Raw genomic sequence first — 15,871 nt, forward strand, 5'->3', positions numbered from 1 at the left:
AAGTGTAGCCACTTCGCGTTCTGGCCAGCCACTTCGGGTTCTGGCCGGCCAATGTGCGAAGTGGCCGCAGCGCAGCGGCCAATGTTAGAAATGTAATGTTTACACTTATTTTACAGCCGTCTCGCTGCGGCCAAATGTATTAAAAGTTGCTTAATTTAATTAAATATAGCCGGCGGCAATGTGATAGATGAAGCCGCCGGCTTTCGTTCGCACTGCCTCCTCTTCCTCCCCATCCCCCCCCCCCCCCCGCCTCTCTCCTCTCCCTGCCTTCCATACAATACGGAGCCGCCGGGAGAGTCGTTCGTCGTGGCAGGAGAGCAGAGCGGGGAGGCTGCAGACATTGCTTCTGCCAGCACCCGCTCTGCAGGAACGGCAGGATTCCCCTGCCGCGACGAACGACTCTAGGGGACACGCGTGTCCCCGCCCGGCTGCTCTGTATGCCGTATAGGAGGCAGGGAGAGGAGAGAGGCGGGGGGGGAGGGGGGGGAGGAGGAGGCAGTGCGTAAGCCGGCGGCTTCATCTATCACATTGCTGCCGGCTATATTTAATTAAATTAAGCATCTTTTAATACATTTGGCCGCAGCGAGACGGCCGTAAAATAAGTGTAAACATTACATTTCTAACATTGGCCGCTGCGCTGCGGCCACTTCGCACATTGGCCGGCCAGAACCCGAAGTGGCTGGCCAGAACGCGAAGTGGCCACACTTCGGGTTCTGGCCGTAACATATATATTTTTCAAAATAGTTTCCTCTTGAAAGGTACTAGTGATGCACAGGTATGTAGACATCCCATTCAGCTAGAACCTGACTAGGGTAAACAAAAATAATGAAATTCAATGACTAGAGTAATCAGAAACTAACTTCCCAGAGATACTTTTTTTTATAAGTGTTGTAATCTGGTAGGAAACCTGACACAACAGGAATTTTCACATTTGCCCAACTATCAAATAACTAGCTGATGTGCTTTTATGGACAAGTGCTATAAAATTGTAGTTTAGTCTACACAATCTCCACACGTACTAGCTCTACCACGTTATTAGGCTCTGAGGCTTGGAGAGCTCTTCACATTTCTATTTAATTTTTTTTAAAAAAAGTTTTATTTTATTCTTTCAAATTTTCATATACAAACAGCAGACAATGGCAATATTGACCATAGTTATAACCAGCATAGCAAATCTGAGTAAAGTTGGTAGGCTACAAAAGATATCTTGGCATTTATGGCTATAATTACTAGGCAATTCCCAGGAGAGTTGAACCAGGGATCTTTCTGACTGCCATCTGGAGTCGGGAAGGAATTTCTGCAGAGTTGGGAGCGGAGCTAGTTGGCAGCGATGGGCTTTGTAATAGCAAGCCATTCAAATTCAGAATTAAAATGAGGCTTAATTGCCTCAGGTGTGAGCACGGGAGACAGGGGGTTTCTTACCCCTAAGTCCATCAGCTTCTATGTGTCTCAATCCACTCGCACGCGACCTATGGGACGCGTTGCACGACTCACTAGCGCACTTCCTCCTTCCGGCTTGAAGGAGGAAGTGTAGCATCCCATAGGTCACATGCGAGTGAGTTGAGATGCATAGAAGCCGATGGACTTCTGGGTAAGAAACCCCCTGTCTCCCATGCTCACACCTGAGGCAATTAAGCCTCATTTTAATTCCAAATTCGAATGGCTTTCTACTCTGAAGACCATCGCTGTTAGTTGGCACAGATACTTTAAGTACTTATGTGCTCTAGGCTCCAGCACCGCCTGTGACGAATCAACGTTTATTCGTCCTAAAAAGGTAGTTAGAGCCTTATAAAATATTCCCTGTCGTCACTATTAAAAAGTGACAGATAGGGAAAGGCTTAATTTACAAAAAGTCCAGGGAAGCCAGGGGTTAACAGTTCCTCTCCCTGGTCAAATGTAGCAAACCCTGGCTCTCTGGTAGCTTCTAATTACAAAACCTTGCACCTACATGGGACCGGGTGTTTCCTGGCCTTATGTGACCCCCTAGAAAGTTTATGGCTCATCCATCAGATGAAGCCAGAGATGTGCTTGGCCTAAATTGTAAAAAACAAGCTTCTAGGAGAATTCTGTCTGTATTTTTGCCACCTCGGCCAGAACAGCCAAAAGGCATTAATTCAGAGTCCCTACATGAAAGGAACAGCCAGAGATCTAGCCACAGGAGGTCCTGCTAACCTCTTGCAGAAGCCACTTAGAGACAACAGCTGGCTTTCTCACTGACAGTTAGGAAACCTATCTGTGACCTCACAAATATGAAATCCATCTTTTATCATAAAGATGACTTTCCAAATAGGCAACGGCCTTTAGAACCCGCTTATTATGAAATTCGGAACAAACCACACAACTGGATGTTTTCGAATTAACGGTAAGCCCTGCCAAAGCAGAGATATGCATTTTGGGATCACCGTTCACTCTAAACCCCCCAAGTTTGGTATTAGCAGATGCACACACTTGTGCTGATTATGAATATTTATTCAGGTTCTTGATATTACCCACGGGCATCCCGAGAGCGGGCAAAATATGAATGGGCCAAAAACCTCTCCCTGCCTAAGGGGGCACTGACTTATTCAAATTGCACAAGGCTGGACTTGTATGTGTCATAACTCCTCCCACCTACAGTGAGGAGCAAAACTGCCCTGACCCAAAAGTCCAGGTCCTTTACCTTGAATCTGACGTCGAAGTAACATCAAATCGACCAGCCCACAGGACACGGGCCCAAAACCTCCATCTTGGAACTTTTTCACAAAGGCCTAAGGCCGCATGGCAATCGACCATTCTGGAGTTTGATTGCCGCATGGACTACCAATAACGGTATTTGAACTGTATATTCGGACATTCTGTTTCTTTTCATCTCTTCTCTCTGTCAAATCAATCTGTTCTAAAATAAGCTGTGTGTATGTAGTTTAGAAATAAACTAACAATTTTTATCGTTCAGTCGTGTGCCTTTTCTGGTCATCTGATTGCTGCTATAACGAATCTGCCCTCTGAAGAGTCAGTCATACTACCGCATTGTTTTATGATTTGCTTATAAATTGTTGATTTGCTAGCTAGGTTGTAAATAACCGTTTCTTCCTTCTAGGATTAGCTAGTATCCGATTTACTGTGCGATATCCATAACTTTCGTTTCTCGATTGTAAACACAATTCGAGATTGCATCATATAGGGACCCAGTAACCTTTCTTTAATGTCACATTGCTCACAGTCTTTAAGCCGTCGGAGGTGACTATTCCCCGAACGGTGACTGGAGCGTGTTGAACATGATTGGGCTGGCTACCGTATTGTGACTGCGGGAGTCTCTTTCCTCCCTGAACTGGAAGAGTGGTGGCAGTGTATTTACCCGATTTCCAGCGCGAAATCGATATTTTTAGTTTACCGATTGTATATACAATCAGAATTGTACATGTATGGGCACCTCCAACCAATCTTAACCATTTACTACGCACACAGTGAATTTGCCTCCAGCAGTCTCTAGTGCATGAGACCTGCATGGCAACAGTGGCCTAGTAATACGGGATTGGTGGATGTTTGTCCCATTACATATTGTCGGCAGCTGCGCGACCAATCTTTGTCAGTCTGTTCACCGTACTTCCTGCGTTGGCTAACGGGAGCAGATTAGACGGGATTGGCACGCTCTGTCGCCTTTTCTTTCTTCAACCTCTGACGATCCAGCAACCGGTCTCGTTGTCCGTCTGCGCCCGTACTTCCTCTGTACGCTAACGGGAGCAGATCTCGACGGGATCGCGGGGCTGGATTGTCACACCGCCCCTCTCACTGCTCTCTCTGCCTCTGGCATCCTGTCCCCATGGTTTCGGCGGCATCTCCTATGACGTCATAGGAGGCACTGTCGGCCGGAAGATAGGACGCTAGTGGTGAACAGAGAGCAGTCAGTGCCGCTGCATGCTGGAGCCTGCCCTGGAGCACGTAAGTATCTGTGACAAGCCAACTAGTCCGCTCGCAACTCAGCAGGGTGGGAGGGGGGCCCCCCAGCACCACCCAAAACTCACACTGAAACCGAGCATCACCCAAAACTCCCTTGCAAAGCAAGCAGCACCCAAAGAACCCTCCCATGCACCCAAACCAACCTTTCAGCAAACAAACCACCCTCCCTCCCACCCAGCACCCAAACCACCATCCCAGCACCCAAACCACCCACCCAGCACTCAAACCACCCTCCCTCACGCTCAGCACCCAAACGACCCAAAGGATTTCATGTGTGGGAGCTAACGGGTCTTGCATTTCATGTGTTAAAGGTAAATGGTTCTTGAATTTCATGTGTCAGAGTTAATGGTTCTTGCATTTCATGTGTCGAAGGTAATAGTTGCTGCATTTATTTATTTCATGGTCATAGTGGCTACATTTTAAGTAGTAAACATTTATGTTGAACATAGTGAAGAGAAAGTGTAGGTTATGTGGATGGGGCTGTGTGTGGCTTGCAGGTGTACAGGGCCCCATAATCTCCTATAGCCTGGGGGCCCCATTGTCAGTCTGCCCCTGCCGGCGGCATTAAATACTTTTTCCCCTCCAAGTTGTTGCAACTTGGAGGGAGATGTTAAGAGGGGTCCGGCAACCGACAGAGCCCCGAATTATCCTTACGTGCCCCACGTAGTATTACATTGCTGCTATGGGGCGTCTGGTTTCAGCACCCGATGGTGAGCGACATGCGCTGAAACCACCTATTTCAGGAATTTCTCCTTTTTAAACCTTTCGCTGCCAGCCGATTTGTCATAAACGCAAACATCTACTGCCAAGCCAAGACATTTTGCATTCCTTAGGTTCACTTTTTGACAAGAAAATCTACATGAAGTAGGACATATTATATATTGTTTTTTCTGAGAGATAACAACATTTTAGAGTGAAGTATGTAAAAAAAATATATATATTTCTATTGTATTCTTTTTCAAAGACATGTAATGACAAAAATGTTAATGTTTGTAAAAGCCCTGATTCTGATGAATCCAACAATACCAGACATAGGTGCAGGCAGTATAGGTATCCTGGAATAGGTGCGCCAGTACAGGTAACCAGATATAGGTACAGCAAGAATAGGTAGTCAGGAATAGATACCCCATAACAGGTAGCCATGTATAGGTGCCGCCAATACAGGTAGCCAGGTGTATAGGTGGCACCAATACAGGTAGCCAGGTATAAGTGCAGCCAGTATACAGTAGATAATGATTTGTTTGTGTAGTACATCTAAGAAATAAAACATTAGCAGCAGAGATATGAGTCTAATATTGTTGCCAGTACAGGAAGAGTTAAAAAACTCCAGTTGCTATCTAAGCAAAAGAGCTTGTCTGAGCTTTATGACTTTCAAAGTCCCAGAGAGCTCTGTCTTCTAAAGCTTATTATTTCAAGTGTCTGTCACTGTATTTTGTTTTTTTCTGCAGAGTAAAGAGCAAAAGTTCACTAGTCTGCTCTGTGAAATCATTTAGAATGCTGAGTGTAGTGTGTAAATTGTAAATATTAGAGAATGATGCAATGTTATAAAAAAAACTATATAATTGAAATTAAAAATGAGACTATTTTCTTTGCTACTAATGTTCTATTAATTATCCGTACTACACATACAATTAATTATATCATAATATATAATTTTCACTTTAAAAAAATTCCTAACTTCCCTCCATGTTACAAGAGTGTCTCATATGATCTGACTATGTCTAAGGCAGGGAACACACTTGACTGTTTTCGTGCGCGTTTTCTGCACAGAACTCATGTAAATCAATGGGCTAGTCCACACTTAATGCGTTTTTCGCGTGCAGAAAAAAAACAAATTCTGCATCATGATTCTGCACATTTTGTCAGTTTTCTCTATAAGTTACATTAGCTGCTGTGAAAAAACGTGCGCGTTTTCCTGCATAGAAACACACTTGGTGTGCAGAAAAAGCGTGCAGAAAAACGCGTACGGAAAACTGAAAGACAAGTGTGTTCCCTGCCTAAATCTTAAAGGGAGGAATGCCCAGGGCAATATAGCAGTCATTTTAAGTTCCATGGCTCCGCTATGGCACTTTCGAGAGAGTAATTGGAGAATGAGCTAGTCTCAGATAGAGATGGCCCGAACCTCCGATTTTCGGTTCACGAAACGGGTTAACGAACTTTCGCAAAAAGTTCGGTTCGTGTGAACTTCCGCGAACCACAATAGACTTCAATGGGGAGGCGAAGTTTGAAAACTAGAAACACTTATGCTGGCCAGAAAAATGATGAAAAAGATGTTTCAAGGGGTCTAACACCTGGAGGGGGACATGGCTTAGTGGGATATGTGGTGATATATTGGGGTGCTTATGATGTAAGGATAATAGGAACATATTCTTTAATAATGTGTGTGTTTAGTGTTGGGCGAACAGTGTTCGCCACTGTTCGGGTTCTGCAGAACATCACCCTGTTCGGGTGATGTTCGAGTTCGGCCGAACACCTGACGGTGCTCGGCCAAACCGTTCGGCCACATGGCCGAACTAAGAGCGCATGGCCGAACGTTCCCCGAACGTTCGGCTAGCGCTGTGATTAGCCGAACGGGTCACGTGGTTCGGGCCCGAACGCGCTCTGATTGGCCGAACGGTCACGTGGTTCGGGTAAATAAATACCCGAACCACGTCATATCTCCGCCATTTGTCTGTGGGTTTAGCTTTGGGTAGGCAGGCAGGGTAGTTCGCTCTCCAGCCACGCTAGCCAGGGTCCCCCCCAGTCATTGTGTGTCGCTGCTGGGAACAGTAGTACACCGCTCGCTCAGCCACACTATATATAGCATTGTTTACTGCCACTGTGTACCTTGCTCAGCCACGCTATATATAGCATTGTGTTTTCTGACACTCTATGTACACGGCTTAGCCTGGCTATATAGCATTGTGTGTACTGCCACTGTGCACCTCGCTCAGCCACGCTATATATAGCATTGTGTTTTCTGACACTCTGTGTACACGGCTTAGCCTGACTATATAGCATTGTGTGTACTGCCACTGTGTACCTCGCTCAGCCACGCTATATATAGCATTGTGTTTACTGCCACTCTGTGTACACGGCTCAGCCAGACTATATAGCATTGTGTGTACTGCCACTGTGCACCTCGCTCAGCCACGCTATATATAGCATTGTGTTTACTGCCACTCTGTGTACACCGCTCAGCCAGACTATATACCATTGTTTACTGACACTCTGTGTACACCGCTCAGCCAGACTATATACCATTGTTTACTGACACTCTGTGTACACGGCTCAGCCTGACTATATAGCATTGTGTGTACTGCCACTGTGTACCTCGCTCAGCCATGCTATATATAGCATTGTTTACTGACACTCTGTGTACACGGCTCAGCCAGACTATATAGCATTGTGTGTACTTCCACTCTGTGTACACCGCTCAGCCAGACTATATAGCATTGTGTGTACTGCTACTGTGTACCTCGCTCAGCCACGCTATATATAGCATTGTTTACTGACACTCTGTGTACACGGCTCAGCCAGACTATATAGCATTGTGTGTACTGCCACTCTGTGTACACGGCTCAGCCAGACTATATAGCATTGTGTGTACTGCCACTCTGTGTACACCGCTCAGCCAGACTATATAGCATTGTGTGTACTGCCACTCTGTGTACACGGCTCAGCCAGACTATATAGCATTGTGTGTACTGCCACTCTGTGTACACCGCTCAGCCAGACTATATAGCATTGCGTACTCTGCCAGTCAGTGTGTATATTGCTGGGATCAGTAATACTCCACTCACCGCCAACCACTATATGAGCTCACCATGAGTTCCTCAGAGACCTCCGCTGTGAGCAGCACTCCCAACAACAGCAACAGCCAACGCCCCACGCAAGCTATAACATCCACCCCAGCAGCCAGTGGTCAGCAGCAGCCCTCTCCGGAGGAGAATGTTGTGTCCATCGGTCCGTCGCCAGAACGATTAATGAGGGCTGCCATTGAGGAGATGATGGGGCCTGATGTGGAGGAGGAGGTCTGGCTCAGGCCAGCATCCCAAGTTAATGTTGAGGACGATGAGGGGTCTGTGTCTGGGGATGTTGGGGTGGCAGAGGTGGTGGGTGGGTCAGACTCAGGAGAAGAGTTGTATGATGAGGATGATGATCGGGACCATCTGTATGTGCCTCAGAGTCCGACCCCGGAAAACATGTTGTATCGTGTGTTTAGGTACTAAAATCTGCGTTCCCACTTCCTAGTACTGCCCGCAGTGCCCGGGTCCACGGATCCATATAATTTTTTGGGCAGCACTATCAAACTGTGGTACTATGAGTGAGTTGCCATGGTCCTTCTGTGCTGCCTGTCACACTCACCGTCTGTCTGCAGATGGATTGTTCAACACAGCTACGCCATCTGACATGTAGTCCTGGACCTTGACCATCTTCTCCAGGCGATTGGTGTTGGAGGACGTGGAACTGCCCGATTGCTGTTCTGTGGGCTGCTGCATGGGTGTCAGAAAATGTTCCCACTCCAAGGACACTGCCAATACCATTCCCTTTTCGGCACTAGCAGCAGCTTGTGTTCTTTGCTGCCCTCCTGGTCCTCCTGGGTTTGCTGAAGTCAGTCTGTCGGCATACAACTGGCTAGAGAAGGAGGAGGATGTCAATCTCCTCTCTAAAGTCTCCATCCTCAAGGGCCTGCTGGAATTGTTCCATTTTTGACCTGTCTGACACTTTCTTCAATCAGTTTTTTAACATTGTGTTTGTATAAACTGGGTATAAACCCAGTAATTGGTGTTGTCCAGATTCCAGAATAATGAATAATAATGAATAGTGAATAATGCGCGGGCCGCGTTCAATGCAGTCTAGCATGAATTGAGCCATGTGTGCCAGAGAGTCCTGCCAGACTCCTCTGTCTTCATGTTCTTGTAAGCGTTGTGATTGTTGTGATGCACCATATTCGTCACCAGCATCACTTTCTTCCTCTTCTGCTGTCCTTTCCCGCTAAATTGTGGAAGTCCAACGTGCACCGCTCTGTCCCTCGGCAGTGGGGGCATCCAATTCCTGCTCCAACTCCAGCTGTTCCTCGTCCTGTTCTTTGTCATAGCTGGGACCAGCGTTTCCTGAGGCAGGTTGCCTGATGTTGGTATGATCACGCTGATCGTTTTCATCTTCAGAATCCCCCACTTGCATCATGCCAGCGGTTTCCATCTTCAACATTGATTTCTTCAGTAAACACAGCAGTGGTATTGTAATGCTTACTGTAGAGTTGTCACTGCTCAGTCACGCAACGTGGATTGCTCAAAATTTTGGAGGACTTGGCAGAGATCCAACATGGTGGCCCAATCAGATCCACAGAAGCTTGGTAGCTACTAGCTGCTGGAATGCGCCTCGGCACTGCGCAAAAGCGTGCTAGCATGTGCAGCGTAGAATTCCAGCGCGTAGGCAGGGACATCACCCAGCGAGCGATGGTGCGCTAGATTGAAGCGCTCCTGCATCTCTTGGTGAGTCCTTCAGAAGCGGTACTGGACTTTTAACAATGTTTTTTTTTTTTTTCCTTCAACAGAAGATCTGCCACGTTGGAGTGAGGAGGACGCCGCCGACCCCGACACCAAGCTGAACCCCGGCGAACTCCAAGCAGAGGATCTTCAGGAACCCTCAAGGCTTTGAGCAAGCTGAGGAGGATCAGCAGTCCCGACGAGACCTCTCCTCATATGCGACTGAGTGCAGTGGAGCTCCCCAGAACAACCTCTCAGTTGTCACTTTGTCACTGGTCACTTTGTCACTTTGTCACTTTGTCATTTTGTCACTTTGTCAGTTGTCACTTTGTCACTGGTCACTTTGTCACTTGTCACTTTGTCATTTTGTCACTTGTCACTTTGTCACTTGTCACTTCTCACTTTGTCACTTGTCACTTTGTCACTTTGTCACTTGTCACTTCTCACTTTGTCACTTGTCACTTTGTCATTTTGTCACTTGTCACTTTGTCATTTTGTCACTTGTCACTTTGTCACTTGTCACTTTGTCATTTTGTCACTTTGTCATTTTGTCACTTTGTCACTTTGTCACTGGTCACTTTGTCACTTGTCACTTGGTCACTTGTCCAGATGATCTCGGTACACCTCCTGAGATTCAAATTCCTGCACACATTGCTCTGGGATTTGGGTGTGATGAATGATGCATCTAACTGGCCACCGGAGGCAATTAAGGCCTTCAAAACATTGAAAGCAGCTTTCTGTTCCGCCCCCATTTTGCGTCATGTTGAGTTGTTGACGTCATGTTCATCCTCGGCCTCGCCTTGCATTTCAGTGCGAGGTGCATTTTCCACAGAAAAAGGTTGTGAATCCGGGCACAACATTTGTGGCTGTTCCATTGACCTTTCACAGGTAGAAGATTGTGGGGGTGGGAATAGCTCCTCCGAATAGCCCATTGTGTCCTGAAAACTACTCATTGCATTGCTTTGCGCACACATTTTTTTGTCCTCATGCAAGGCCTGAGTTGCACCTGAAAGCGTGGCCTTCTTCTCCTGCGCCTCCTCCTGTTCCATCACGTCTGCTGCTGCTGGGTTAGCGTTGACGCCCGGTCCCTGTTTATTGAACCTCTTATCTTTATTACATTTATGACTGCATGGCGGTAAAAAGCATGCTATCCGCACGCTTCTTGTCCTCATGCAAGGCCTGGGTTGTTGTGTCTCAAAAAGCATGGCCTTCTCCTCCTGCGCCTGCTCCTGTTCCATCACGTGTGCTGCTGCTGCTGGGTTAGCGTTACCGGTCCCTTTTCCTGGAACCTCTTCTCTGTATTACATTTATGACTGCATGGCGACAAAAAGCCTGTTACCTGTGCAAAGAAACATGACATTTTCCACATTTAAAAGACAGTTTTTCCTTTGAAACTTTACAATCAATTTTCTCAAAAACTATAAGCTCTTTTTCAAATATTTTTTTTCCTCTTGTACCCACTCCCAAGGTGCACATACCCTGCTAATTTGGGGTATGTAGCATGTAAGGAAGCTTTACAAAGCACGAAAGTTCGGGTCCCCATTGACTTCCATTATGTTCGGAGTTCGGCGCGAACACCCGAACATCGCGGCGATGTTCGGCGAACGTTCGCGAACCCGAACATCTAGGTGTTCGCCCAACACTACCTGTGTTCCATGGAGGGAGCTGTTGCCTTTGATTGCTTGGGGCAAGGAAGTGGGTATTGTCTTGACCATATGAAGTGCTTTGAGTTTCTGCTAATGGGATTATCTGCCTGGCTTTTTGAACTCAGGAGACGGCCCATTGTCTCAATACACAAAGCAAGCCTAGTCAGGAAAAGACTAACACATGTCAACTTGTGGTGAAGAAACGCAAACATACCCTGTAAATTACATCTATTGGAAGGGGGTTGGAAATCTCTGCAGACTTTAAAAACAGGAGACAGGAAAAAGCCTTAATCAAGTTTTCACCTGGAATTGAAAAGCCTCACTTAACAATCTCTTGATGTATAGACATTGTAACCTGGGGAAATTGGGTTAAGGAAGTCTTTTGTTGGGTGTGGGTACTATAGTGGATGTTGGATCTCTGGAAAAGGAATTGCTTTGAAATCTGTAAGTGTCAACAGGATATTTGTTGTTCTCAAGATTATGACAAGCGTTCGGTGATGTCACAAACGGGGAAAGTGCATTAGTTCCTGGGGGCTGGACATTAAATGCCCCAGGGGACACTTCGGACTATTTAAGCTGACCCAGGACAGCCACCGGTATCTGCTCTTGGAGATAGCGCATAGCTAGAGTTGATCTCGACTTCTGGTCGAACAAGCGGCATGCTCCTGCCGACAACGTTGAGACCTTCAAGTTGGTATCGTTTTTAATCCCCATTTTTATTTTTACGCAAGTATCCGTGTGTATCTTTGTAACTTGTATCTTTGTAACTTTTATCTTTGTAACTTTTATCTTGTAACTATTTTTACTTTGTTTTTTGTAATTTTTTGTATATATTAAGTTCTGCATTGTTCTATGTTTTTCTGGAATAATAATTATTATTTAATAAGCTTGACTTCTGCCGTACTAAACTGACACTCATAGCCTAAAGGAGACTGCAGTGTAGCTGTGTATAAGTCCGTGCCTAGTTGTATGTTTGAGCAACACTACCATATGAAATTGTAATTGCATTGTGTGTGTGGGGGCGTTTGTCATACATTGGCCTAAAGCGCGCAGCTGACCCAACGTACGAAACGCCAGTGCGAGTAGCTAACAGTATGATTCGGAACGACTGTTAGTGGTTTTGCTGCACGACAGTGTAACTTGCATTACAAGTCAGTGTCTAAATGTGCTGTGTTACTGTACAACTGTACTGTGTGTGTGGGTGCGTGGCGTTGTCGTATTCAGAATCAGAATCAGAATCAGAATCAGAAACTTTTATTTCGCCAAGCACGACTGGGTCATGCCCGGAATTGGGCTTGGCACTTACAGGGTACTGATACACGGTACACAGTAGTTACAGATAGAGGACATGCAGTAGTAACAGAACATTATACAGAAAAACAGAGCATTAAAGAACATGTATGCAGAGGGAGACAATGGCATAAGTTACAATACAATAAAAAAACAACCAAAAAAAGTACGCTTGAGCTATGTGCAAAGTGCCTCAGTGCGTCTTGGTATTTTGGGGTGGGGATAGGCATTTCCATGGCGAGAGTTCAGGAGGTTGACAGCAGAGGGAAAGAAACTGTTCTTATGTCTTGAGGTCCTGGTGTAGATGGATCGGAACCGGAGCTTCCGGCTCGAGGGGAGCTGATTAAAGAAGCGGTAGCCTGGGTGTGAGGGGTCGTTGGCGATCTTTAATGCTCTGGTGTTCAGCCTGGAGTGGTAGAGGAGGTCCAGAGTGGGAAGGGATCTTCCGATGATCCTCTCTGCAGATTTGATGACCCTCTGCAGTTTGAGCTTGTCGCTGGCGGAGGAGCTGGTGTACCAGACCAGGATGGAAGAGCATAGGACGGATTCGATCGTGGCTGAGTAGAAATTTGTCAGCAGTTTTTGGGCCATACCGAACTTTTTCAGTTGGCGGAGAAAGAAAAGTCTCTGTTGGGCTTTCCTCTGTGTTGAGGTCGTGTTGGTGTTCCACCTCAGGTCATTGGAGATAGTTGTGCCCAGTAGGCGGACACTGGGGACTCTTTCCACTTCCATGCCATCCATGTGGATTGGAGGCGGGGTAGAAGCGCTCCTCCTGAAATCAACAATCATCTCCACCGTTTTTGCTGTGTTTAGGACCAAACCGTTCTCTCTGCACCAGCTGCATATGCTTTCGACCTGGTGGCGGTACGCCTTCTCATCGTTTTTGGTGATGAGACCCACAATGGTCGTGTCATCGGCAAATTTGATTACTTTTACCGAGTCCGAAGTGGATTTGCAATTGTTCGTATACAGAGAGAACAGGAACGGCGACAGGACACAGCCTTGTGGGGCCCCTGTGTTGGTGATCCTAGGTTGTGAGGAGATGGTGCCTAACCTAACGACCTGGGACCTGTTGGTGAGGAAGTCCGTGATCCACAGGCGTAGGGTGGGGTGGACTCCTAGCGCAGCGAGATTGTCCTGAAGTATTTTAGGGCTGATAGTATTGAATGCTGAGCTGAAGTCCAGTAGGAGGATCCTGGCGTAGGAGTCCGGTCTATCCAGGTGATCATAGACGTGCTCCAAGCAGATGTTGATGGCGTCATTTGTGGACCTGTTCGCTCTGTACGCGAACTGGTGCGGGTCCAGCAGTCCCTCAGTAGAGTGCTTAAGGAGAGGTAGCACCATGCTTTCAAAAGCTTTCATGATCACGGATGTAAGTGCCACGGGCCTGAAGTTGTTGAGGTCGAGGATGCCCTGCTTTTTGGGGACCGGGATAATGGCAGACCTCTTAAAGCACGCAGGAACTTTGCCTTCCTGGAGGGACCTCGTGAAGATGGAAGAGAGGGTGGGAGCGAGCTGGCGAGCACAGGTTTTCAGGCAGGCTGGCGACACACCGTCCGGACCTGAGGCTTTCCTAGCATTTAGCCTTAGCAAGTGTTTCAGTACATCCTCCTCCCTCACTGATGGTGGGGGTGAGTAAGGGCCTAGGGCTACCGTGGCAGATTGTGCAGGTGGCTGTGGGAGTCCTGCAGGTGCTGGCTGACTCTCGAATCTGCAGTAGAAGTCACTGAGACTCTCGGCAAGCTCAGAGCTCGGTGTGGCGTGCTGAGGGGGGGGGGGCTTGTAGTTGGTGGCAGCCTTCAGTCCCTTCCACACGGCTCGTGAGTCGTTTGAGGAGAGGTTCTGTTCCAGCTTTTCCGCGTAGCCCCTCTTAGCGGACCTCAGTTCTCTGTTTAGGTCGTTTCTTGCCTTCTTGTATTCCACCTGGTTGCCGGACTTATGTGCGGCTTCTTTGCTACGACGTAGTTGTCGTAGTCTTTTTGAGAACCACGGTTTATCATTTGGATACAGTTTGAAGGTTTTTGTTGGGATACAGGAGTCCTCACAGAAGCTAATGTACGAGGATACATTGTCTGCCCACTCGTCCAGGTTAGGCGATTCCAGAGCCTTCCAGTCTGTGCAGTCAAGGCAGGCCTGAAGTTGAAGTTTAGCCTCACTTGACCACACTTTGGAGGACTTAGTGACAGGTTTTGAGGTTTCCAGGCGCCTTTTATAAGTAGGTACCAGGTGGATGATGCAGTGGTCAGATGAGCCTAGGGCTGCCCACGGTGTCGCTTTGTATGCATCCTTCAGGGCCGTGTAGCAATGGTCGAGGGTGTTGGCACTCCTGGTGGGGCAGGTGATGTGCTGATGGAAGCGGGGCAGCTCTTTGCGGAGGTTTGCCTTGTTAAAATCCCCCAAGATAATGAACAGCGAGTCCGGGAGGGCCGTCTCCCACTGCATGATGGTATCACTGAGATCACGCAGGGCAGCATTTACCTCTGCATCAGGAGGGATATACACACCCACGAGGACGTAGGAGGAGAACTCCCTGGGCGAGTAGGTTGGCCTGCAATTGATGAGGAGGAGTTCAAGTTCTGGTGTGCATTTCTTGGCCAGTACAGAGGTGTTTGAGCACCAGGCGGAGCTGACGTAGAAGCAGATGCCACCCCCTTTCTTCTTCCCAGAGAGGGTGCTGTCCCGATCTGCTCGGATGAGGCTGAAACCTGGGAGCTGGAGGGCACTCTCAGGGATGTCGTCGTGGAGCCACGTTTCAGTAAAGCAAAAGACTGGGGTGTTGTTACCGAGTTCCCTCTTGTCGCTGAGGAGTCTCAGCTCATCTAGCTTGTTGGGGAGGGAGCGGACGTTAGCGAGGAGGACCGCAGGGATGGCTGACCGCAGGCCCCTCCTCTTCAGTCTCGCCCGGACGCCTGAACGACAGCCCCTGCGGCGCTGGCTAAAGGGAGGCCAGGGCGCAGAAGCAGTGATTTCCTGGACGTGGCTCCCAACAGAGTTGTACAAGAGCCCATCCTCCGGGTGTGCGGCTGTGATATGTTCCCATTTCAGGAGCTGAGCTCTGGAGTAGGTGGTACGAGGGGGGAGGGGTAGCATATGGGGCATGGATGGTAAGCAAAACTTGTGCAGGCGAGTGCGATAACTGACTATCAGCAGTGTGACACAGATGTAAGAGGCGAGTGCAATAACAGTCTATCAGCAGTTGACACAGATGTAAGAGGCGAGTGCAATAACAGTCTATCAGCAGTGTGACACAGATGTAAGAGGCATGTGCAATAACAGTCCATCAGTGGTGTGACACAGATGTAAGGGGCATGTGCAATAACAGTCCATCAGCAGTGTGACACCGATGTAAGGGGCATGTGCAATAACAGTCCATCAGCAGCGTGACACAGATGTAAGAGGCATGTGCAATAACAGTCCATCCGCAGTGCGACACAGATGTAAGGGGCATGTGCAACAGACCATCAGCAGTGTGACACAGATGTAAGGGGCATGTGCAGTAACAGTCCATCCACAGTGCGACACAGATGT

At 47.7% G+C, this 15,871-nt stretch overlaps 1 protein-coding gene across 3 annotated transcripts in view; it reads left to right on the plus strand.

The window, feature by feature from the left end:
* LCP2 (lymphocyte cytosolic protein 2) overlaps positions 1-15,871 on the plus strand; it is a 537,761-nt gene that overhangs the window by 473,117 nt on the left and 48,773 nt on the right. The window lies entirely within an intron of this gene.

Source organism: Hyperolius riggenbachi, chromosome 3, assembly GCF_040937935.1.
Source record: "Hyperolius riggenbachi isolate aHypRig1 chromosome 3, aHypRig1.pri, whole genome shotgun sequence".
Lineage (NCBI taxonomy): Eukaryota > Metazoa > Chordata > Amphibia > Anura > Hyperoliidae > Hyperolius > Hyperolius riggenbachi.